This window comes from Macaca mulatta, chromosome 4, assembly GCF_049350105.2.
Source record: "Macaca mulatta isolate MMU2019108-1 chromosome 4, T2T-MMU8v2.0, whole genome shotgun sequence".
NCBI classification, from domain to species: domain Eukaryota; kingdom Metazoa; phylum Chordata; class Mammalia; order Primates; family Cercopithecidae; genus Macaca; species Macaca mulatta.
The window spans coordinates 161,151,981-161,177,695 of record NC_133409.1 but is presented as its reverse complement, the minus strand read 5'-3'; the positions used below and the strand labels follow the sequence as shown (position 1 = coordinate 161,177,695).

General features: G+C 41.2%; 1 protein-coding gene across 19 annotated transcripts in view; it reads left to right on the top strand.

Annotated features, from left to right (window-relative positions):
* LOC106997839 (uncharacterized) overlaps nucleotides 1-25,715 on the top strand; it is a 547,605-nt gene that overhangs the window by 284,019 nt on the left and 237,871 nt on the right. The window contains exon 1 of one of the 19 annotated variants that reach the window (XM_078001346.1): nucleotides 9,616-9,751. The exons of the other annotated variants lie outside the window; for them this stretch is intronic. The gene's annotated coding sequence lies outside the window, so the exon portion shown is untranslated. Of the gene's footprint in view, nucleotides 1-9,615; nucleotides 9,752-25,715 lie in introns of those variants that run through there. 19 annotated transcript variants of the gene reach the window in all.

Sequence of the window (25,715 nt, the reverse complement as noted above, 5' to 3'; positions counted from 1 at the left end):
TACTGATTTATTTGCTTCTTGTTTCTTATATCCCTTAACTGTTCCTTGGCTTTACCTTTTAGTTTACTGAAATACATCCTTTAATATTTGCTTTTGTTTCCAGTTTACCATCATTTTTCTTATGTCTTTTTTTACTTTTTCCTGGAAGAAAAATTATAAAATGGTTATATAATATTTGATATGTATGAAGGTACACAAATACACACACATGAACATACACCTACAAACTATAGGTATGTTATGAACTATAATAGTAAGTGAATCACCATAGACATTTCCAATAGAGTTCACTCTACATGTATAAAAACCTCCTGCTTCCTTCCCAGAGGTAACCACTAGTCTGAATATAGTGTTTCTCATTCTTTTGCCTTCAAAAACATACATACTAGGTTTTCAAAAATGGGTTTCAATGGGTTTTTAAAATAACTGTAATAGGTTTAAGATTTGCTTATGTTTAACTTCATAAAAAATACTGTCACCTTGTGACTTGCCCTTTATTCAAAATCATGTTTCTAAGACTTAGTGTTACCTGTAGCAGCAGTTTTTCTACTACAGCTATGGATAATATTACATCATTTGCATATACTACAACATATTTACTGATTCTCTCATAAGTAGACTTTTGGTGGTTTAGATTTTTCCTATCAGGAGCAGTGCCATTATGAACACTCTTGTTTGTGTATGCCAACTGATGTGCTTCAAGAGTTTCTCTAAGGCATGCACCCTGGAGTGAAACTGCTTGGTGTAAATTATACCCACAGGCCCATCAGGTATCAAACTCCAGGCACCATTGGCTCAAGCTCTGGATTCCAGCAACCTGTGGCTTAGCTCGTCCTGCCAGATGGCCTTTGTGGTCTGTTTCTGGTCCACGATGAGGTTTATAATTTTTGATTCTTGGGATTTCCCTTCTACCCTTTGCAATAGGTTTGGAACAGTAGGGTATGCCACTTGTGAACTCAAGGCATATTCATGATATGAAGTCACCATCATTTACTTCTTCAAATATTTAGTGGTCAGAACGGAGGCCGTTTCTGGAATTACAAGGTTGAATTCTTTATACGATGAAGTAGCTAGATTTTTTACAACTTGGTTTGTGTGTAAGGAAGCAGGTTCTTTTCCCTGAGTGTAATGCATATCAGCATTTTTCAGTGAGGGTGATTTTATTTCACCCAGGGGACATTTGTCAATGTCTAGAGACAGTTTTGGTTGTCATGAATGGGGTAGGTGAAGGTAAAACTAGCATCTAGTGGGTAGAGGCTATATATATAGCTAAACATTCTACAGAACAATGAATAGGGCAGCCCCCCACAACAAAGAATTATTGAGGCCTGTATATTCATAGTATTAGGGTAAAACCAAAACCAAAACCCTACAATGTATAGGACAGCATTGCACAAAAAAGAATTATTGAGTTGAATATTTCAGTAGCGCTAGGACACCCTGATCTATGTGAAGACAATCAGTCACTATGTTCTGAACGTATGATTCTTTTTTTTTTTTTTGAGACGGAGTCTCACTCTGTTCCCAGGCTGGAGTGCAGTGGCTGGATCTCAGCTCACTGCAAGCTCCGCCCCCTGGGTTTACGCCATTCTCTTGCCTCAGCCTCCTGAGTAGCTGGGACTACAGGCGCCCGCCACCTCGCCTGGCTAGTTTTTTTTTGTATTTTTTAGTAGAGAGGGGGTTTCACCATGTTAGCCAGGATGGTCTCGATCTCCTGATCTCGTGATCTGCCCGTCTTGGCCTCCCAAAGTGCTGGGATTACAGGCTTGAGCCACCACACCCGGCTGAATGTATGATTCTAATACTAAAATTTGGGCCAAGTGTGGTGGCTCACTTGTGTCATTCCAGCACTTTAGGAGGCCGAGGCAGGAGGATTACTTGAGCCTAGGAGTTTGAGACCGGCCTAGGCAACATGACAAAACTGTTTCTACAAAAGATAAAAGAAATTTGGCTGGGCACGGTGACTCACATCTGTAATCCCAGCACTTTGGGAGGCTGAGGTGGGCGGATCACGAAGTCAGGAGAACGAGACCATCCTGGCCAACATGGTGAAACCCCGTCTCTACTAAAAATACAAAACATTAGTGGGACGTGATGGCGGATGCCCATAATCCCAGCTACTCGGGAGGCTGAGGTAGGAGAATTGCTTGAACCCAGGAGGCAGAGGTTGCAGTGGGCCGAGATCGCACCACTGCACTCCACCCTGGGTGACAGAGTGAGACTCCATCTCAAAGAAAAAAAAAAAAAGATAAAAAAGATTAGCTGGGCATGGTGGCATGTTCCTGTACAGCTACTAGGGAGGCTGAGATGGGAGGATCGCTTGAGCCCTGGAAGTCAAGACTGCAGTGAGCTGTTACCATGCCACTGCACTCCAGCCTAGGCAACAGAGTGAGACCCTGTCTCAAAATAAATTAATATTTAATGGAGTCACAACATTTTTTGCTTTTCCCCCCATGCCATGTGTTTGGAAGTGTGTGTTTGGAATGCACAGGTAATAGAGCTAGTGAATTACTTGCTTAATTTCGATCAAAGTATACAATTAGTGTGAAAGGAAAGATGAATTCGATCAAAGTATACAGACTATATGAAAAATAGTTGGGTTTAATTTCTATTTCTGTCTGTCAGTGGAATTCCGTAAACCCTAGTGGGCATTCTTCCTACCCTAGCATGACTCCTTTTCCCAGCCATCTCAAGCCTTGATCGGGAATGAGAAGGGAGGCATTCCTACATGCATCGGAACAGTGCAGTGGGGATTTGGTCTGTGCATTTCATAGAATTTTAGGGAAAAAAAACAAAGCACATCTACTACTTACTGGGCCCACCTCAGCAATAGCATTACCCATTAATGCAATAGCATTACCAGTAAATACGGATGATCAGGGCTGGGCGCGGTGGCTCACGCCTGTAATCTCAGCACTTTGGGAGGCCAAGGTGGGCGCATCACGAGGTCAGGAGATCGAGACCATCCTGGCTAATACAGTGAAACCCCGTCTCTACTAAAAATACAAAAAATTAGCTGGTCATGGTGGCAGGAGCCTGTAATCCCAGCTACTCGGGAAGCTGAGGCAGGAGAATGGCATGAACCCAGGAGGCGGAGCTTGCAGTGAGTCGAGATCGCGCCACTGTACTCCAGCCTGGGCGACAGAGCGAGACTCCATCTCAAAAAAAAAAAAAAAAAAAAAGAAAAAAGATGATCAGGAATTCCCGCAGTCTGGTTTGCTTCCCTTCCTGTTCCAGGTCTTTCTTTGTCCGTGAACTGCTGAAACCTGCATGAGGGCTTCCACAAAGGGAGAGAAAGGGGGATGGAGAAGGAGGGAAAGGCAGATAACAGCCGAATGTAATCAGCATTTTATTACTGTCCTCAGGAAGTAGGAATAGGAAAAAAGAAGTAGGTTGGAGCAAGGAAAGTTAATTATGTGAGGTTATTTGACAGGAAATTACTAAATACAAACAGACAGAAGAAACACATTTTAAAGCAGGGTAGGAAATCTCAAGTTACTCCACTGTGTGCATTCAAAACCCCCAAAGCAAATTCTGAAAATAGCAGTTTAAACAAAAGCTATCTTATCTGATAAAAGTATTTCAAACACAAAGGGAAATTTATATATTGGGCAGGCAATCTTAAAATAAACCGATTTTGTTGATAACACTGCAAATGTAATTGTGGGAAACCCCCTTCAGATGTCTGAATTTATCTCATAGATGTTTTGAATTTGGCATTTCAGTTCTATAAAGGTATATGTATGTGTGTATTCCACCCTGGAAAATCATATATATGTGAAATAAAATGAAAAGTTTCTTATGTTTGTGTTTTTTTTTAGTATTACAAAATTTTGGGGGAGTTAGGTATTATTAATAGTTCCAGAAGAGTATTATATCAGCACAGCCAGAGAACCGAGGTGTTCTCTAAAATCTTTATTTACAGAGGTTATGTATTTTAAATCTTTTAATTGATGTAATTAATTAACATAATTTTTAAAATTGTTTTTCAGCCATTGGCAAAATTTGTAGAATTTTTGTAAATTATCCAAACATATTTGGTGTTGTTGTATAGACTAAGTGATTAAGGAGTAGGACCTTTTCCTACCCTGAATGATTTCTGGTTCTTTAATGGCCTATGCTAAATAGTCAGTGTTGCAGACATAGAAAGGAGGGTCAGAAATGGCTGCTCAATAATCTGACACTTTAAATTAAGGTTGTCATCCTAAGAAAAAAGACCCAAATAACAAAAAACACCAACAAAATACACACATATATGCATAAAGGCACACATACACCCCCACCCACCCACCCATATTTATATGTAGCTTTTTAAAGAAAAAAGGAAGAACCTTTATTTTCTAGATCTTGATAGTAGGATTTTCTAAGGATTTTTAAAAATAGTTGAGATATTGAAGAGTCATATCCTAGAAATTGGGTGGCTGTAAAATTGCACAGTCTGTGGATAAAGTTACACATTCCATGTTAGTTCAAAGAAAAAGCAATATTTTGAAAACATAAATGGAGCTCAAAGTCTGCATTCCTTTTAAAAGGCCAACACCTGTGGAAGGAATGCAGGTCATTTCCACTTGACCTTCAACTGTGGAGCTGGGCTAGGTACTTCAGATGTTATGGTGGTCAAGTAGGAACCTCTCTCTGCAGCAGTGTCTCCTGGGACAGCACCTGTCCTGTCTGTTGTCAGGAAGCCAACATATGGCGCCAGCTAGGAATAGTCAGAGAGTAGATCCTAACCCTTGCGCGGAGGAGCTTGCTTTGTATACCACGAAGTCTCACGGTGATGGATGAGTGGGTGTGGATAATGTGCAATAAGCCACAACCTCTCTAAGCAATCAGGCTTACATTTGGCAAGTCCTGGGAAAACCTGGGCAGACAGTATTAGTACACTCAGACTGAGTCCTCTGTGTGTAGTAGTTGAAGATAAAGACATCATTGATGTTCCAGACCGATTCTCATCGTGTGTAAAAAATTCCTTAGGACGGAATTACCGTAGTTGCCTTGAGTGGCACTTCCCCTCCTTTAGGCCACTCACATTAGTTCAGCAGTTTATTGTGGCGTCTGAAGAACCCAATGTACAATTCAACATCAAGAAGAAAATTACAAATAGCATAGTCTTTTTGAACAGTGAATGTATTCGTCCACACAATATTTGACAGGAAGGAGATCTGGTTCATTTTTGCTTTTTTCATTAATTCTTTGTTTATTCAGCAAATATTTCTTAATTCCTTGATATATTCCAGGAGGTGTGGTGGAGGCAGAAAATTCAATGTGAAGCCATAGCAGGCATGGTTGCTGCTTCTTAGAACTAATAGTTTACTGTCATATGGTCATGCCTCCCCTATGTCCTAGCTTTGTGATACTGGGCAAGTGACAAATCCGCTGTACCTCAATTTCTTTGGATGAATTAGAGTGTTTTTTCCCCCAGCTGGCCCATAAGATCCTGTTCAGTGCTAATCTTTTTCAGATATGTACTTTAGCTGTTAATTTTTTTTTTTTTTTGAGATGGAGTCTCGTTCTGTCGCCCAGGCTGGAGTGCAGTGGCGTGATCTTGGCTCACTGCAACCTCTGCCTCCGAGGTTCAAGCAGTTCTCCTGCCTCAGCCTCCCAAGTAGCTGGGACTACAGGTGTGCGGCACCATGCCCGGCTAAGTTTTGTATTTTTAGAAGAGACAGGGTTTCACCATGTTGGTCAGGATGGTCTCGATCTCCTGACCTTGTGATGCGCCCGCCTCGGCCTCCCAAAGTGCTGGGCTTACAGGCGTGAGCCACCGCGTCGCGCCAGTTGTTAAATATTTTTATCTCCATACCTCGCTTGGTGTTCTAGTGAGTGAGTGAATATGGTGGGACTGGGTAGATCAGCTAAGATGTTTATATGCAGGTTAGAATCATTGCTTTGATTTCTAACTGAACTAGTTACCTTACTTGAGTTCATACCACCTGGGTATCTCCAACCTGTTTGACTGGCTCACATACATATGCAGTTTCCTAAGACTCAAGCTCACTTTAAAGAGAAAACATGCATTTCCTTCTATTGATGCTGGACACTTTTCAAGCAGTTCTGAGGCATGGTCTTCAGACACAAAAGATCATTGTTGCATGTGCTCCTTTGCTGAGACTAGCCCATGGCAATTGAGTTGTTTTTAGCTCAACTTCGGTGCTAGCAGACAAAACTATGCTTAAGATAGGATTATTGAAACCTGGACCTTCCACAATTTAATAATATTGTTAATGTTGATGAATTCAACTCCTGCTTATATCATCTGTTTTTGTAAAGAAAGTTATGTTGGAACACAGCCAGGTCCAGCCTTTTCTGTACTGTCTGTGGCTGCTTTTGAGCTGTAAGCATGTGACTAAGCAGCTGAAGCAGAGACTGTATGGCTCACAAAACTGAAAATATTTGCCATCATGCCCTTAACAGAAACATTTGCTGACACCTCAATTATAGGATAAGCAAAGCCTCCAACTCTAGATTTTAAGGTGTGTGGGACCATAACATACACACATACATTTTTTTTCCAGGAAACAGCTTATTTGCCTTTTTTTGCAAAATGCTCCTGAGAAATTAGCCTTGTTAATCTGTAACTTTTTTGATACCATGCTATTGAGATAGCAGCATTGGATACTAACTGTATACCTCACAGATATTACTCTTTTGAAGGAGTTTTAGTTCCCATGGGCTGGATTCATGGGTGAACTGATCTGATGAGTACTCTAAGTTATTGCTAAGCCTTTTTTTTATTCTGTTAAATATGATCCTATGGAGCCTGAGGTCCTAGCTTTCTTTACGCTTTCAGCTATGAGGAGAGATGTGACAACATTTCAGAGACATGTAAGCTCTTGGAGACATATAACCTTCCCCCACCTTTGTTTTGTGTTTATAGTGCACAGAGCTTTAGGGCTGCTGGGTTGTGCCTGCAGGAGTGCTGAACTCGAACTTAGAGAAAGCTGGGTTCAGTCAAGAAAGTCTAAGGTCAGAGGAAATGAAGATTAATGAGGCCAGGTTCCTGCCCTCTGGGGGCTTACATGCTATTGGGAGTGACTGATTCTTTTCCTAAAAGAGTGATAATTGCCCTGAATAAAACATGCACATGGAATATGAGAACATGGTGTGGAGGAGGAGAGTGGAGATGGGGCCGTTCACCCGGGGAGCCACAGCCAAGGCTTATGTGAGCTTATGTGCAATGTCATAGAACTACAAAAGCCGAGAACAAGTGAGTGTCGGGGTGGCAAGTGGGTCACATGAAACGTGGGGCATTTTCCCTTCAGCATTTTCTCAGGGGCTCAGAATTGGTTTGCACGGATGGGTCGATTTCATTTGAAAGGGTTTAAAGGTGAGGGATAGAGCCACTCAGTAAATGTTGACAACAACCAAATACATTAAGGGGGAGATAAAGAGGTTTTAGAACCAAGCAGGGCTACTTTTATGGGTTCAAGTGGACCTATGATGACCAGTCCTAGCACATAATAATTTCTAAATAAATATTGGTTGATTTAATACATAAGCTCTTTGGTATTTGAAATAAACTAATGAAAAATTGGCGTTTTTGACTTGAAGCTTCATGTTTGCAGCCAAATGACTGGAAATTCTGTTTATCCACATGTATCGACCATGTGCTAGATACTGGGCTAAGGTCAGGAGGAGTGGGGGTTAACAGAGCCCATTTCCTGCCCTTTGGGGTCTTACATGCTGTTGGGAATGACTGATACTTTCCTAAAAGGGTGATAAATGCCCCGAATAAAGCATGTACATGGAACACGAGCACATGGTGTGGAGGGACACTTATTTGGAGGAGGAGAGTAGGGACAGGGCCTTCAGAAAGGGCCCCTGGAGGAGACCGCCTTATCCTGCTCTTCCCTTTGGTGCTGTTGCCTGAATGTGTCCCTCCAAAAGTCATGTACTGGAACCTAATACCCAATGTGGTAGTATGGTATTAAGCGGTGGGGCCTTCGGGGGAAATGATAAGGTCACAAGAGTTTTGCCCTCATGCTCTTACAAAAGAGGTTGAAGGGAGCTGCCTTGTATCTTGTGAGAACGCAGCAAGGAGGCCCATCTGTGAAGTGGAGAGCCAGCCCTGACCTGACACTGAATCTGTTGGCTCCTTGATCTTAGACTTCCCACCTCAGGAAGTGTGATCAATCAATTTCTTGTTAATTTAATTTATTTTATTCACTTTATTGTATTTAGAGACAGGGTCTTTTTCTGTTACCCAGGCTGGAGTGCAGTGATCGTGGCTCACTGTGGCCTCGACTTCCTGGGGTAAAGTGATCCTCCCATCTCAGTCTCCTGAATAGCTGGGGCCACAGGCGCACGCCACCATGCCTGGCTGATGATTTAATTTTTTTGTAGAGATCGGGTCTCACTATGTTGCATGGGTAGGTCTTGAATTCCTGGGCCCAAAAAATGCTCTGCTTCGGCCTCCAAATTGCTGGGATTATAGGTGTGAGCCACCATGCCTGGCCAATTTCCATTATTTATATATTGTTCAGTCTAGTTATTTTGTGAAAGCAGCAGGAACAGGCTAAGACACTAGGGATGTCCTTTTCCTTAGAAAGGGGAGGTATATGGGAAGCCTGTGTTCAGGCCTCTGAGGATGGACCTTGGGACAGAAGCTCAGACAAGGGTTGCTAGGGAAGCCTTCGCCCACCGAAGTCTGACTAGTCTGACTTTACCTGCTTACAGTCTATCCCTAAGCTCAGTCCTTTTTGAAAGAGAAGAGTCCCCGACTGTGTAAGACAAGCAGCTTCCATTCTAAGAGCAAGACAGTGTAAGTTCTGTGGAATTGTGAAACAAACTCGAATGTAGCCCCATTGGCAGTGAACCAGACAGACCACTGAGGCTGGGGTGCAGCCCGCAACCCCTCCCTCCTCAGAACCTGGCCCAGCTTTCCATGATGGGTTCTGTTCCTTTCTTTCATAGAACCCTTTCCTTTTTCCCAAGAGATTTTATAATTAATAGAGATGAAGAAAGGCAGGAAATCTGTAATAGAGTACAAACTTCCACACAGGCCAGATTAAACACACACACACACGCACATACACACACAGCAGCCCACAAAGTAACCCAGTCTGGTGGGAAGAGATCAAAGGGCAGCCATATGACTGGGCTGGCAAAGGGCTCCTTTCCCAGGCAGTCCACATCCTGCCCCTTCGTAGATGAGACAAGTCGAAGGAGGAAGTGTGCAGTGCGGTGAGTGAGTGCAGTTCTCAGGGATACGGCCTTCTCCAGGAGTGTGCCTGTGAGCATGGGAATGATAAGCTCACATCTGCTTGTATTCATAAACAGCTCCAGGAGGTGCAGTTTTAAATTACCACCCCTACCACTGCTAAACCTCCTCTGTAATCCTATAAAGATGTCAGGTACAGATAGACCTTGGAGGGGCAGAGCCCTATCTGACAACCCTGTATCAAATAGCCAGAGAGCCTGAGGATTGGGTTGCAACAGGAATACCCTAATCTTGATTTCATTGTTTTTCCTCTCCCTAAAAGGGTGGGATTGGATTTGGAGGTGGGAGGAGAATCTGCAATGGAGTTGCTGACACCATGTAAGGAAAACCGTGGAGGCTGCTATTCCCATTTGGAGGGATCAGCAAAAAGGCCAGCAGACAAGCCTGCCACTGTTCTGTAATCCTTCTTGCTTCTGCCCGGCGAGTCCTTCCAAGGCAGGCAGGCAGGCAGCAGCAGCTGGGGCAGAGGGGCTGCTGTCCGGATGAAGGGGAGCTGAGTGCTGGCTTTGCTGTGCTCTGGAATTATTACCTGTAAGTGCAAGCAGCCAGGTGACTGCAGCTGTGATGGGGTGTGTGGAGACCCCACCCATGCCAGCTGTCAGCGCCCCAAACAGCCGGGACAGCGCACGGGATTTATGCTTCCTCTCCGGCCTTTCAATGCTTCTGTAGATATACTTAGCAATTACAATGCTGGTTTGGGAATTTCCCTAGGATGGGCCAGGACTTGTTTCCAAAATAACACCTTTCAAAGCATGCAGAGACTTTTAGAAATTAGATAATTGTGTGATATTTATAAAGCGAATTACGTTGTGCTAACAAAGTCTAGGCAGATGGTTCTGATGCTGAAGTAAATAACACCTTATGATTCATTAAGGTTGGGGGAAAAAAGGCTTTTTAAAAAGTTGCTACTTTACAGCTGAGTCTTTGCAAGGAATTTGGACAACTCACCAAGTAGGCAATACATTTTCAAGGTAAAATGTTTATGTCTGGGTGTGCGTGGCTTGGTTAAGTTGTCCTGTTTCACTCATAACACTTAGTGAGCATTTAAAATATGTTCATCCCTGGATGCAGAGAGACACAAAGATGATACTTTATTGCTCTTGTCCTCCATGGATTCTCAGTCTAGTGAGGGAGACAGATGTATAAACAGATAATTGCAATACAGTGAGCTAAGTGCTAACAGAAGAATAGAAGAAATGCCACAATGGTGGGAGGGATATCAATTTACAGGGTGAATGGAGAAGAGAGAACAGCCTCGCAGAGGAAGTTACATTTGAGCAGTATGTGAAGGAAGAGGAAGGATTTTGAAAGGAGAGAAGGATGTTGCCTCTTTGTGGCTCCTCATTCACCAGCATCTTCATACCCCAGGGCCTTTGCACATTCGTATTCACCTTTGGTTCCTCTTTTTCACCAGCTCCTTCTTACCTAGGGCCCTCTGCGTGGAAAACTTCTTCCATCTCTCTTACCTGGTTCAATCCTTTAGGAGCTAGACCCCTTGTTAACTCTTTCAGGGAGGTGTGACTTCTCTAAGTCAACTCTATTATAAATGTTCACTCATCAAGTATCTCACCTTTAGAGCAGTTATCCCAGCTGCACTTTTACATTATTTGCATGACTATTTGAATGACATCTGTTTTTCCCACTAGGCAGAGCCTGCCTCGTTGTGTTCAACTGTGTTTCTTGACTAAATAAACGTTCATTGAATGAATTAGATGAAGGGCGTTCCAGGTGTGAAAACACATGGTATGTTCAGAGTACAGCAAGTATTATGTTGGATTTTGGGCTGTGTGAATTAGGGGAGGCAGAAGATTAAGCCATTTAAGGAACTTTGATGATCTAAACTTCTGTTTATATACTAGCTCGGCTAATATTTTTAAGTATTAAGAGGCATTTCAAAGATCTGCCTCTTGGTTATTGTATTATCAGTATCAAATGGTTTAAGTCAAAGATGAAGTGTTAAAAATATTTTTTAAAGTTTTTTTTGGCATACGGTTTTGGGGCTCAAATATATATACTTTTAAAATGTGATTCAAGTATAACATACATATAGAAAAACACAGAGCACATAATTGTATGGCTGGATGGATTATCACAAAGCAAACATATGTGTAACTCTCATGCAAGTCAAGGAACTGGGATATTTCCTAGAGCCTGAATTGTAAAATTCAGCATGTGTACTGCATCAGAAATGGAAGTGAATGAGCTAGAAGATTCTCTGCCAGACTCTAAGAAAGTTTAAGCTTTGGCTGGGTGTGGTGGCTCATGCCTGTAATTCCAGCACCTTGGGAGGCCGAGGTGGGTGGATCAACTGAGGTCAGGAGTTTGAGACCAGCCTGACCAACATGGAGAACCTGCACCACGACTATAAATACAAAATTAGCCGGGCGTGGTGGTACATGCCTGTAATCCCAGCTACTTGGGAGGCTGAGGCAGGAGAATCACTTGAACCCAGGAGGTGGAGGTTGCAGTGAGCCGAGGTCGTGCCATTGCACTCCAGCCTGGGAAACAAGAGTGAAACTCCGTCTCAAAAAAATTAAAAAACAAAAACCAAAAAACCAAAAAACCAGCAACAACAACAAAAAACAAAGAAAGTTTAAGCTTTCTGAGGAATAGAGGAGAGGGATTCTCATATAAGGTAGCCCCCAGTTGCTTCTAGACTCACTCATGAGCTTGAGAACGTGGTGTGAGAGAAATGTAACCCTCACTAGCCCCTCATCCATCCCCAGGCATGGCGGGAGCCTGAAGGGTGGAGGGTGTGCTGTGTTACAGAGGGACATGAGGGGGAATTTTTTCAGAGGAACATTGAATCCTTTCTCTGTCCTCACCAGGAACACTGCCTCATTGGTGTGGAGCCTGGGGGCTGAGATCTTGTCATCCCAGTATTGTGCAGGGGACATTGATGACTTAACTAGCTTCTAGAGCAACTTCGGGGTTGCGTATAAGACAATGGGGCTGAGTATAAGAATGTAAGACTTGGGACTGAATGCCTGCTCTGTCACCTATTAGCTGGGTGTCCTTTAGTCACTCTTAGTTAATTTCTCTGTGTCTCACTTTCCTTGTTCATTACATGGGGATAATAATTTACCTCATGTGGTTGTTAGGAGTTAATGCATTCATGGGTGTAAAGTACTTACAACATGATCTAGCATAGAGTAAGCACTCAGTAAAAAAGAAATGCTCTCTAGTTGAAAAAAGCTTGTTTTTGCCTTATAAGAATGTGGTCATCCCTAATGGGCTACCAGAGTAATGAGACTTTTTGGTATAATAAAATAATTTCCTACTGAAATGGATTGTGGGACTTTGCTTGTAAATGACTCCACCTGAATGTATCTGCCATATAGTATTTACAAGTTGGGGATTTCATGCTATTAATAGAACAAACCATAATGTTTTTCCTTATTTAAAATCCAGTTTCTCCATTTTCTCGTAGAATGTGAGCAGGATAGGTAGAAAAAAACCACCAGATTTCTCTCAGTATACTCTTTTAAAATACTTATCGGATCCAGATTACAGTGGCTCATGCTGTAATCTCAGTTCTTTGGGAGGCGAACGCAGGAGGATCACTTGAGGCCAGGAGTTCCAGACCACATGAGCCATATAGTGAGAGTCCCATCTCTACAAAAAATTAAAAAATTAGTCAGTCATCGTGGCGCATGTCTGTAGCCCTAGCTACTTAGGAGGCTAAAACAGGAGGATCACTTGAGCCCGGGAGTTTGAGGCCGCAGAAAGCTTATTGTACTACTGCGTTCAGTCTGGGCTACAAACACCCTGTTTGTAAACAAACAAATAGACAAAAAACAACAAAAACCTTATTGCGTAGTTTTAATTGAAGCACTGAAATTTGAGGTAATTATTTAACAATAGATCTTGACTTGCTACTCTTTGGTTGTTGGTGGCATTATTTTGCTAGCTGTTAAACTCCATAAATATTTTATATACAATTACAACTTGATCACATTGCCCTATAATGTCAAGGCTTCTATGATTTTCTGACTTTAGGCACCATGAAGCCTCTTCCCATGGTGATGACCAAGACCGGGGATATGTATGTATGTATGAAGGATTGATGGTTTACAGTTCTAAGTCCCCACTCTGTGATAGGTGGTGCACAGAACATCTCAGTACCTGTGCTGTCTGTACTCCATTCTTGGCAATGTTTTTTTTTTTTTTCCCCCTGTCCCCCAGGCTGGAAAGCAGTAGTGTGATCAGCTCACTGCAGCCTTGAACTCGTGGGCTCAAGGAATCCTCCTGCCTCAGCCTCCTAAGTAGCTGGGACTACAAGTATGTGCCACTATACCCAGCTAATTAAGTTTTTTTTTTTAAAGAAATAGAGCCTGTGTCATTTTGCCTGGGCTGGTCTTGAACTCCTAGGCTCAAGTGATCTTCCTGACTTAGCTTCCCAAAGCACTGGGATTATAGGTGTGAGCCACTGCACTTGCCCAAGCTCACTTTTTAAACAAGATAGGAGAGTCAATATTGTAACTTTGATAGAGGACAAAGGGTGTATAAAAGGAACAACTGCCTTTGTAAATGATGCCAAGAACAGGATATGATTTTATAGACCAGGACTTTGTATATAAAAGTGACAGAGTCATGGATATGGATGGGATGCATCTCAGGAAAAAACAGGAAGCATGCATGTTGGAAGGGAATGTCACTTTAATCCTCAAGGTTATAAACCCACATTTGTGTGTATTTAGTGGGGAAGGGAGGCCGTGAGGAAACTGCAGTAGTGGGAAGGTAACAAGAATGATCTCTGGACAGCCACCCTAGGACATGCCCAAAACTGCTAGAAGAACTGTCAAGGTGAAAGAGATGAGGACTTAGGACTCAGATTTTTTTTTTTTTTTTTTTTTTGAAGCAGTTTTATTCTCGTTGCCTAGGCTGGAGTGCAGTGGTGCAATCTAGGCTCAACTGCAACCTCTGCCTCCTGCGTTCAAGTGATTCTCCTGACTCAGCCTCCCAAGTAGCTGGGATTACAGGCATGTGCCACCACACCCAGTTAATTTTGTATTTTTAGTAGAGATGGAGTTTCACAATGTTGGTCAGGTTGGTCTCGAACTCCTGACCTCAGGTGATCCACCTGCCTTGGCCTCCCACAGTGCTGGGATTACAGGCGTGAGCCACCGCCCCTGGCCTGTGACTCAGATATTTAAGGCATATGCAGCGCTTGGCTTTTAGAAAGGGAATTTGAAATTACTATAGTAGAGGTAAATTTAATTGCTTAGAAAGCACCGATACCGAGGTACTCCTTCTTGGATATGGTAATGAAAGAACCTATAGAGGGGTACGCACATGTATGTATATATGTGTGTACAAATGTATGTAAGTACCTATCTTTCTACCATATCAGATACCATGTACAGAGATTTCAATTTATTTAGGTCTATTCTGAAAACAATCCTGATAATTTAATATTATTAGCCCCACTTCAGAGATAAGGAAACTGAGACCAGGAAAGCTAAGTATCTTGGCAACATGCTTAACACCATATAGACATCTAACACTGGTAATGTGGATTAGACCTAAGGCTGTGTAAATTTCAACCCCAGATTCTGTCTATTCTACTACGGCGACTCTCTTTCATTTGTGAAGGAGGAATGCACCTACATTAAAAAAACAACAACATAAACCTGAAAGGAGAAGCACTGAGAACAGCATTTGGGGAGGAATAAAAGGGCAAGAGAAAGAAGTGATATTATAGTAGTTGTGTCCTAGAAAGCCAAGTCAGATGGAGTGGTTTTTGTCTGATTTTTTTTTTAAAGCTTGAATTACAAACTTAACATAGTAAAACCAGACTAAGGAGGCGAGACCTGCAATGTCCAGACCATTGCAATGAATCTCTTTTCTTGCTAAAAACAGCATGTAGTAAAACCTGGACTTGCTATTCAAACAGTTTTATCTCCAGAAGTTTAAGTAGATAACCAAGAAAGTAGAGCACAAACTAATTTTAACAAAGAAAATTTAGAACTGGTTGGGAAGTGGCAGAAACCTGGGCCAAAGTAGCATTATTTCACAAATCAGAATGAAAGGAAAGAAGAGGGGGCATAGGATGATCCAGACCTCAGATGCCGCATGACTAAGAGATTTTCTATTGAGTGCCACTTCTCATTGGGTGTGGCTTTGCCTTCAGTGCTCTTTTGAGAAGTCTTTTGAGACCATGACCAGACTGCATAGGTAAAGTTAGTTTCTATGGGTGTTTGAACAAAAGATGGCTTTATGTGAGCTAATTCTGTTCTAAGCCATTAAAAGTGAGATTCAACCTAAAGAACCTAAAGAATACATTTGAGGGCCAGGTGTGGTGGGTCACGCCTATAATCTCTGCACTTTGGGAGGCCGAGGTGGGTGGATCACCTGAGGTCAGGAGTTCCAGACCAGTCTGGCAAACATGATGAAACCCTGCTCTACTAAAAATACAAAAAATTAGCCAGATGTGGTGGCAGGCGCCTGTAATCCCAGCTACTTGGGAGACTGAGGCAGGAGAATTGCTTGAACCTGGGAGGCTGAGATTGCAGTGAGCCGAGATCGTGCCACTGTACTCCAGCCTGGGCGACGAGCAAAATCCTGTCTCAAAATAAATAAATAATTTAATTAATTAAAAAAAATATATATATATGAAGTGAAATATATTGAGCTTTTTAGCTGAAATGTTGAGATTTTTCTTTTTCCTTATCACAAGCCAGAGCCTTCCCACCCGATGCTTATGTCATTCATTTTTTTTTGAGGCTGGGTCTCACTCTGTTGCCTAGGCTGAAGTGCAGTGGTGTGATCATATCTCATTGCCACCTAAAACTCCTGAGCTCAAGCAATTCTCCCTGCTCAGCCTCTTGAATAACTGGGTCTACAGCATGTGGCAACATGCCCAGCTAACTTTTTAATTTTTTGTAGAGATGGAGTCTTGCTATGTTGCCAAGGCTGGCCTTGAACTCCTGGGCTCCAGCAATCCTCCCACGTTGGCCTCCCAAAGTGCTGGGATTATAGGTGTGAGCCACTGTGTCCTAACCCTGTGGCTCATTCTCGAACACTTGAATGAGGAATTTTCCATTTGTCTTTATTAAACCCCATCATGTGAGTTGGGGCCTATTGTTTCCTTCTGTCAAGATTTGATTCAGTGGTTCTGATGTGCACAATGTGGTGCTAAGTGACGTAGATAGATCATCGATGCATGAATCTCAGGGAGGTTGTGGTGTAGAGATAAGATTAAAAAACCAACAACCAAAATAAATGACCATCATGGGCCTTCTAGGAGTTAGAGAGGACTAGAATACATTCAGTTGTGTGTAATCAAGAAAAATAGCCAGGCAGATTTTATACTGAGAAGATAATGAGTGTGAGCTATCTTCCTGCCCTAAAAATTAACACAGTGCCTGGTTTATCATAGACAAAAATAGGTACAAAATAAATGAAAAATAAATGTTAAGGGAACTTAAAATAGATCTTGAGAGAAGGACGGAGATTTGATGGTTTGGAATGCAGACTATTCTGAGGAAAGATGTAGGTAAATATAGAGCTTCAAATCCTAAAATATTTTTCAATAAAGGTGAATTATTTAGTTTTTATGGTATATTGGAACATATTTTTGAATCTTAAAAATTAGTGAACATATTAACACTTCTACATGTTCTGTGTTTATTTTCTATTAAATGCCCTTCAAGTTATTTAAGCAAATACTGAACAGGACAGATCAAGCAGAAGCCTAAAGGTATTCGTCAGTCTTCAGATCTATAATCTGATCTTTTCACATCTACTTAAAAACACTCATTGCAGGAAGAATGGTACAACAAGCTTTCATCTGGGATTATTTTTCTTCTGCCTAAAAGCTTCTTTTTGAATTTCTTCTGTTCGGGTATTCTGGTGATAGAATCCCTCTGACTTTATTTAAAGGACTCTATCTTGCCTTTATTTTTAAGAAATATTTTCACTGGTCATAGAATTCTTGGAAATTATTTTCTTTCAGTGCATTAAAGATACCATTTCTGATATCAAACCTTCTGGCTACCATGTTTCCATTGAGAGTCTTATATTTGAAACTCTCTTCCCATAAGCACTACCATCCCCGGCAGCTTTAAAAAATGTTCTCTTTTCCAGCAGTTTTGAGATTTCATTTGTCTTTGAACTATACTGTTCTAGGTGTAGATTTCCTTCTGTTTACCTTACTCAGTATTTGTAGCACTTCTTTTACTTGTGGCTTGGAGAAATTTATTTTGGAAAATTCTCTGCTGTTATCCCTTTACTGTTGCTTTTACCTGATTCTCTTCTCTTTTCTGGGATTTGAATTAAATGTGTATAAAACTATGTTTCACATGTTACTTTCTGTTTTTCTCTCCATGCTTTAATCTGGATATTTTCTTACATATTATCCATCTTTCTTTGATCTCTTTAGCTGTATACAATATGCTGCTGGACCCATCTTTTGAATATTTTCCTACCAGTGGTTATATTTCAAATTACAGAGTGCCCCTTTTGGTTCATTTTACATGGAATCCTTTAGTTTTGCTGTCTGATTTATTAAACATATAAATCACAGTTTATACTTAAGTCCCCTTCTGTTAACCACAGTATCTTATTTCCCTATGGGTCTGTTTCTGTTGTTTCTTACTTTTCTCTTGCTTTTTGGTTAATTCTTGTTTTTGTAAGCAAAATTCTTATCGTGTAAGATAAGTTTCTTATTTTTGTAAGCACGTATGCTGGGCATTGTGTATTAAAAGTATAGAGACGATTTTTACCTATGTGTGATGTTATTTTCCTCTATAGGGGATTTCCTTTTCTTCTGGGGGGTGGATAGGCCAAGGACGGATCACCTTGATCTGTGTAGGGATTAAACTGTTCTGAAGGTGGGCTTTAGTCTTTGTGAGGGCTGCTTCTGGTTTCTGCTTACTCCTTTGGGTTAGCACTTTGGAATCACAGCTGAAAGTGGGGGTTATAGGGCCATTTTCTCTTAGCAGGCTATGAACTCTAATTTTTGCCTGTCCTGCTCTCGGAAGCTGAAATAAACCTGTTCAACTTAGTTTTCCACTGTTTGCAATAGAGTCAGCAAATGGGTTAAAGAGAAGTCAAATGTCAGGCTCCCTTCTCTCTACAGTCATGACCTTTCAAATCATTGTGCCTTGATAGTCCTCTAATGCCTTCAAGCAGAGGCTATTTTAACGATTTTTTTTCCTGGTTATTTTAGTTCTCTGTTGGGAAGGTTGGTCTGATCTAATCTAGTCCATTATATTGAAGTAGAAGTTGAAGTACTTCTTTAAGGCGCTCTAATCCTACATGTTTTGATACCTTGATACTATGTTCAATAATTTCAGATGCCAACTTGCTGTTAACCTGCGCCATCTTGAACTCTTGTTTATCAGAAGTTTTTGATCGAGCTACTGGACATTTTTTATAGCCATAATGAAAACACCTCAATGTTATGTCATATGTTTGCATTTAAAGATAGTTTACAAATTTTACTCATATTATTGCATTTAATCTTTACAACAGTCATGTGATGTCAAATATCATGATTAAGTTCTCCATGGAGACTTATCTATAATTTTAATTAGTGAATAAAGTAAATCTGTATTAATTTACGTCTAGTTAAGTGAATATTCTGGAAAATGGGAATGAAAAGAAGGGGGTATTTGAGAGCAATTTAACAGGTTAATATTGAGATTAATCCGTTTGTGGAATGAAGAGTGGTGATCATTTTGCTTGGGTAAACGGAGAGGATGGTTATTCTTCCTTTAAGTGCAGGGATTCCGTTAGGAGGAGAATTAAATTTTGGCAGGGTTAATAATGAATGGATAAAATTAGTACTGAATTGTGCTCCCAGAAGGGAGCATTACTATGGGCTGAAAAGAGCTTTGTGATGGAGTTGAGATTATTATTGGACATTTTGAGGAGGAGAGGAAATGAGAAGGAGGCAGGGCAATCTTATGGGAGAATCTAAAAGTACAAACTACTCGCCCTCCTCCTTCCTCTCCTCCTTCCTCTCCTCCTCCTTCCCCTCCTCCTCTCCCCCTACCACGCCTTTCATTAAGGGCTTACAAAGTGCCAGGCACTGTCCTCTGTTTGTGCATACATCCTTATTTAATTTTCAACCCTATAAGATAGTTAATCTAATGGTCCCATTTTATTTATTATTTATTATTATTATTTTTGAGACAGAGTCCTGCTCTGTTGCCCATGCTGGAGTGCAGTGGCGTGATCTCGGCTCACTGCAGCCTCCACCTCCCAGGCTCAAGTGATTTTCTTCCCCTCAGCCTCTCGAGTATCTGGGATTACAGACATGCGTCATCACGCCCAGCTAATTTTTGTATTTTTTAGTAGAAGCAGGGTTTCACCAAGTTGACCAGGCTGGTCTTGAATTCCTGACCTCAGGTGATCTGCCCGCCTCATCCTCCCAAAGTGCTGGGATTACAGGTGTGAGCCACCGTACCCAGCCAGTGGTCTCTATTTTATAGCCTTGTCCATTTGTCAGGCAGTGAAGTCACTACCTTAAAATGGAGCCAAGTGCTGAAGCATAACTTTGATAATGAGATGGTTGTTAATTATAAGGGTCCATGAACTGAGTCTGAGTGAGTGCATTGGGATTTTCACCTGAAGACAACTGGCCATGCCAAGTGCAATTTTCAGAAGATGGTGTAGACAGTAGAGTATAGGTGGGATGCTGGTGGCTGGTGGAGACCGTAGAGCACAGGGCACGGTTGGGGGCCACCTCAGCAGTGCACAGTACATAAGGAAGTCCCCTACTGCAATGGAACCAGCAGGAAGAGAAAAGATGGGGCTGATATAAGATTTCAAAGCCAGAAAAGTCAGGACTTGGTGACTGTGAAGATGTGAAAGGTGATGGAGAGGACTGTCTTAAAGAGGGTTTCAAGCCTGGGACAGAAGTTCTCCAAACTATTGTTTCCTGCCTCTGTCCTTCCTGCATTCCCACCCTCCTAACTCAACAGGTGAGTTGGTGAGCGTCTCTGTCCATGACTCCTTTCAGTTGTGACTCTCAGCCAAGTCTGGCCTGCAGCTCCTCTCAAACATCCTCCTGCCCTAGAATGTTCTCCGCGATTCCCTCCTGTTTTTACTTTCTGGTAAGTGTATATTTCCACTTTACTGTTGTGATTTCCTCCTTTTTCCTTTCCCTTCTTTCCTTTTTCTTTCTTCCACTCCCAACCTTCCTCTTTTTCATTATTATTTTTTTAATTTAAAATGTTTTGAACACCTAAACTCACTACTACATTGAGCTTTTTGGGTTCAGGAACCGTGATTTCTGTAGACTTCTATTTCTGTGATCTAATACGATGTTTAACATGTATTACATGCTGAATATATGAATGAATGAATGGAAAATCCTGGGGAGTGTGCCAGAAATAGGCATAAAGACATAAAGTTCATAGCAACATAGAAGTAGAAACCGACTATCATTGATTTTATTGTCAAGAGGTGTTCTTCCTTTTTCTCTTACAAAAATCCACATGGATTTCAGTACATTTCACCTCTGACTACTCCATAGAATAATAGCTAACTCTACAAATAATGTATTTTGAGACAGTAATAACCAAGAAAAACAAAATAAACAGAACATGTTATACCATAACATTTTTGATGGGTTCTTCTATTCCCTATGGTTTCATTTTTTTTTTAAACAACTGATTTTACCCCTTCTTGTCCGAATTTTTGCTTGATCAAGGTTCTGCTAGATAAAGATTCTGATAAGCTACAGAATGCCCAAATACTGGACAGTAGAAGGGAGGGAAAGAGGAAAAACACTTTGCAGAATGGTTCATTTGCTCAGTTGAATATCATAGAGTCCCAGGGAAAGCCTGCTGTTTTTGGAAAATGGACAAAAAGTGGGGTTGCATAGAGCTTGGAATTTAAGAGAGAAACTGTGGAACAAAGGTGTAACAACATTCATTAATTTAGATCTAGATTGAGAATTTTTATATTAGGAAAATAATGCCAATAAAAACAATTTGCCGCCTCATCTCAAATCCAGCATTATGTGCTTAGAAATTACTGCCTCTGATCATTAGCCGGCAGGCAGGCCTTCCCCGGAGGTCTGTCTTGTGGTAGGGAAATCACACAGCCATGCTGGCAGCAGTTTTATCCTTTTCTGGAAGGAGATTCGCACTCTCGGCTTTGTGTGTAGTTATCTGACTGTCTCTTCTAATGCGGGAGTGTTAGCATGTGCTTAGCAATTTTTAAGCTCCTGGGACCAGACTGGAATTGATTTCATCTGCAATTTGTCTAGTGACAAGCGCACTGTGGAAGAAAAATAAATATTCACTATAATTTTTATTAGTTCATGGCCCGTCATAAATCAAAGCTGTGAAAAGAGTTTAAGTAGCTTTTCCCAATCCCTGGGATTCATAGCTCTCTCAGTTATCATTTGAACAAAGGTGATAGCTGGACACCAGTGATACCCTGGGATGGTGAGCTTAAGGGAATTTAGCTTTTCCCTTCCTGCAAGCTTTAAAATGTGATGTCGTTAGGGGACTAGGGAGGGTAGACTTTTCAGTTTAAATCTCTCCCTTTCCCTTTGGTAGGACTCCCAATTTTAGACTTCATGGATGAATAAGTAACCTTAGTGAGTGATTTGAGACTAGAGTACATAAAAATGTGTCAATAGTTCAGGATGACTGATAGCTCCCTTGTAACCAAAGCCACCTGCAATTTTTTATAGTCCTGCAGCATAAGCCATCTTGAACAGATAATCAATTCTGTTGCACAAACAGTCACTTCTGTTCACCAAGGAGGCCCACTTTTTCTCTCTTCAAGCAGGGCTATAAAAAACAAAAATAACCTACATAATCCAAATGATCAAAACTTCTGAAATATCGGGGCACTTGTAAAGCTAACCTTCTCTTCCACCTCTCTATACCTTGCCCCCCTCTCTCTTTTTTAGTGAAAGAACAGTGGACTCACTTATGCAGCTGTAACAAAGATCAGAGAGACCTGCACGGCCATGTGCCCATGCACACATGCAACTACACACACACACACACACACACACACCCTTTTAGAAGAGTGTATTTTAGTCCAAGTATCGTTTCTTGCCCAGCCTTTGTCAGAATTTTGATCTTTAGAGGATTAGGAGAATATTTATTTATTTATTTTCCTTACATAAAGTATCAAATGGCATTGCAGCAGCAGCCTAACCACAGCAGGAATTCATTCTTCTTCAGCTACTTCCTGCGTCTCATTGAATTAAAAAGAGTGAGGATGTGATTTTGAAATCTGAATTTGTAAAGGGCGTGAGGTCTTCACTGAAAATATGATTGTGAATTAAAGGCTTTTGATTAAAGTAGACTTACAGATAAACACTTCATCTATTTTTCCTCATCCATTAAAATACAGTTATACTGTAGAGTCTGGTGCTGGATTTTATATTCATTTTTTTCAATAGGGTGAACATAGTATCATCATATTTGCCATTAGATTATTCAATGGTATTTATATGCAAACTAAGTCATTCATTCATTTTACAAATACATTTTGAGCTTTGAACAGGTAACTGGCATTGACTTTTAGGTGCTGGAACTGGGGCTACAGTATTAAGCTAGACACTTAAGTCCCTGGTTTAGGAGCTGACATTTGAAGATATAGGTTAACAGTTAGGGTCCAATGATTAAAGATCTAAAATTCTCTTAGTAGTAGCTGGGTCTTTAACAAATAATGATTTTGGAGGAACCACTAAACCTCAGAATTTAGTAAAGACAAAAACATTGGTAGTAAATGATTCTGGCTTGCTAGTTATAAAATATTATTTTCAGATCTAGATTTTGGCCTAAATCATGATTATTGTTGCTTAAACTTGGGCACTTTTGCACTAGAGATCAATGTCAAATCCAATGAGTCGTAACCTTTCTGGTGTCTGAAAGAAAGCTTGGAAGCCATATAGAGCTCATGTGTTTTAGAGTAAAGTCAATTTGGGGGTATGTTTTATTTTCATGTCATCTGTCCCCTAAAAGGACCCCTAAAGGTTGGCCCAATGACTGGGCCAACCACTACCCCCTTCTCAGGTTGAGTCACTGTTTTCAGGTACCACCATGGCCTAAATAGCGGTTCTGAAAGTTTGGTTCATAAACCCCTGGGGTCCCTTTTCAGTCGATCTGCAGTGTTGATCTATTTACGTAATAATACTAGGATGTTATTTGTCTTTTCCATTCTTTTTCTTTCACAAGTGTACAGTGAAGTTTTCCACTGTATATTCAGAACCGCTATATAACTCAGCAAGTCGCTATTTTTTTTTTTTTTTTTTTTTTTGAGACGGAGTCTCGCTCTGTCGCCCAGGCTAGAGTGCAGTGGCCGGATCTCAGCTCACTGCAAGCTCCGCCTCCCGGGTTTACGCCATTCTCCTGCCTCAGCCTCCCGAGTAGCTGGGACTACAGGCGCCCGCCACCTCGCCCGGCTAGTTTTTTGTATTTTTTAGTAGAGACGGGGTTTCACCGTGTTAGCCAGGATGGTCTCGATCTCCTGACCTCGTGATCCGCCCGTCTCGGCCTCCCAAAGTGCTGGGATTACAGGCTTGAGCCACCGCGCCCGGCCGCAAGTCGCTATTTTCTAAACAACCGATGATCGATGTTACAAAATGATATGTTGGTAAAAGATCCATTCAAAATGCTAGAAAAATTAATGGGCTTTGATACATCAGAGTATGAAAAGTTCACTGATAGATGTTCAGATTACTATATAAACTTCCAGTTGTTGAGTTTGGGCGTAGTATCAAAGAAAGAATATCCACAATGACCTGAAAGGCTATTTCATTAATCCTGTATTTGCCAACTAGGCATTTGTGTGGGCATGGGTTTTCTACACACGTCAACCAAACATGATACCACAACAGATTGGATGCACCTATCTTCAGTTATGCTGGGCATTAAAAAAATTGCAAAGTAAAATAATACCACTCTTCTCACTAAATGTTTTAGGAAAATCTAATTATCCCCTATAAAAAATATATTATTTATGTTAACAGTAATGGGTTATAAATTCTTTTTTTGTGGGGGGGGAACGGAGTCTCTCTCTAACTCCCAGGCTGGAGTGCAGTGGTGCAATCTTGGCTCGCTGCAACCTCTGCCTTCCAGGATCAAGTGATTCTCCTGCCTCATCCTCCTGAGTAGCTGGGATTACAGGCACGCACCACTACTCCTGGCTAATTTTTGTATTTTTAGTAGAGAAGGGGTTTCTCTGTGTTGGCCAGGCTGGTCTTGACCTGCTGACCTCAAGTGATCTACCCGCCTCAGCCTCCAAAGTGCTGGGATTATAGGCATGAGCTACTGTGCCTGGACCATAAATTCTTTTTTAAGCAGTAATAAATATTAAGCATTTCTCAGTTTTAATTTGTGTCATGATAAATGTTATAAATTAAATCATGAGATATAATCTACATGAACTAAAGCATTTTGAAATCCTCAATAAGTTATATATTTTTTTGATACGAGGTCTTGCTATGTTGCCCTGGCTAATCTCAGTCTACTAGGCTCAAGCAATCGTCTCGTCTCAGCCTCCTGTAGCTGGGACTACAGACATGTGCCACTGTGCCCTGCCTCAGAATTTTTTAAGATTCATAAGGGTATCCTGAGATTAACCAATTTAAGAACCACTGCTCTAAAGCAATGTATTAGTAAATCCATCTTCCAGGAAGTTGAAGCGTAGAGAAATTTGCACTAGTTACATTCCCTGGGGTCTAGGATCTGCTCCCAGTTCTCATTTTGAAGCAGAGTTTCAGGAAGTATAGGTCGGGTCTCCTTAATGGCTCAGGGCTTCCTGTTCTGTGTGCAGTGACAGAGGATGAAGACACAAAGGCTGTAGTCCATAGCGTCCATTTTTAATTTCCAATCTTATATGCCCCAAAGTCATGAAATCCTCTAGGATGATTTCTGAGTTTCAAACCACAGCTACTGAAGATGGAGCATTTTACAAGGGCTGCATGACATTTATTCTGCTTGGAAGTGCAGCTTGCAGCTCCGCATGCTAAAAGGAAATCAAAACTGCTTATCTGAAACATCTTCATCATCCATTTGGAAATGAAGAATTCAGCCTGCTCTGCTTCCACCCCTACAGGAAGCTACTCCAAGCTGACTTCTCAGTCTGGACTTGTTCTCAAGGTCACCCATGTAATTTTTTTCAAAGCCTCAGTGTCCTTAGTATTCTCAGAGATAATAGCACCAAACCCATCAGTCCTTTCCTTGTCCTCAATTTTCTTTTGGCTTCCTGCAATTTTAATCCCAAGTCCTTGCAATTCCTTTCTGTAGAGACTTAAGTGGCCCCATTTATGACCAATTTACAGCTAATATTTGATGTATTCTTTTAAAATAAGCCAAACAGTCCTCCGCTCTACAGGCCTTGTAGCTTTGGACTTAAAATCTAAGGCCTGATAAGTGGGGTAAACTGATACGTTTTTTGTTTTATGATTTACGAAGAAAAATTAAGAGATCCTTAGAAATTGGAAGGACGTAGATATTTGTTAATTTCAGAATCTAGTGCTGTTGTTAATAAAGGGAAAGAAATAGCTCTTTCT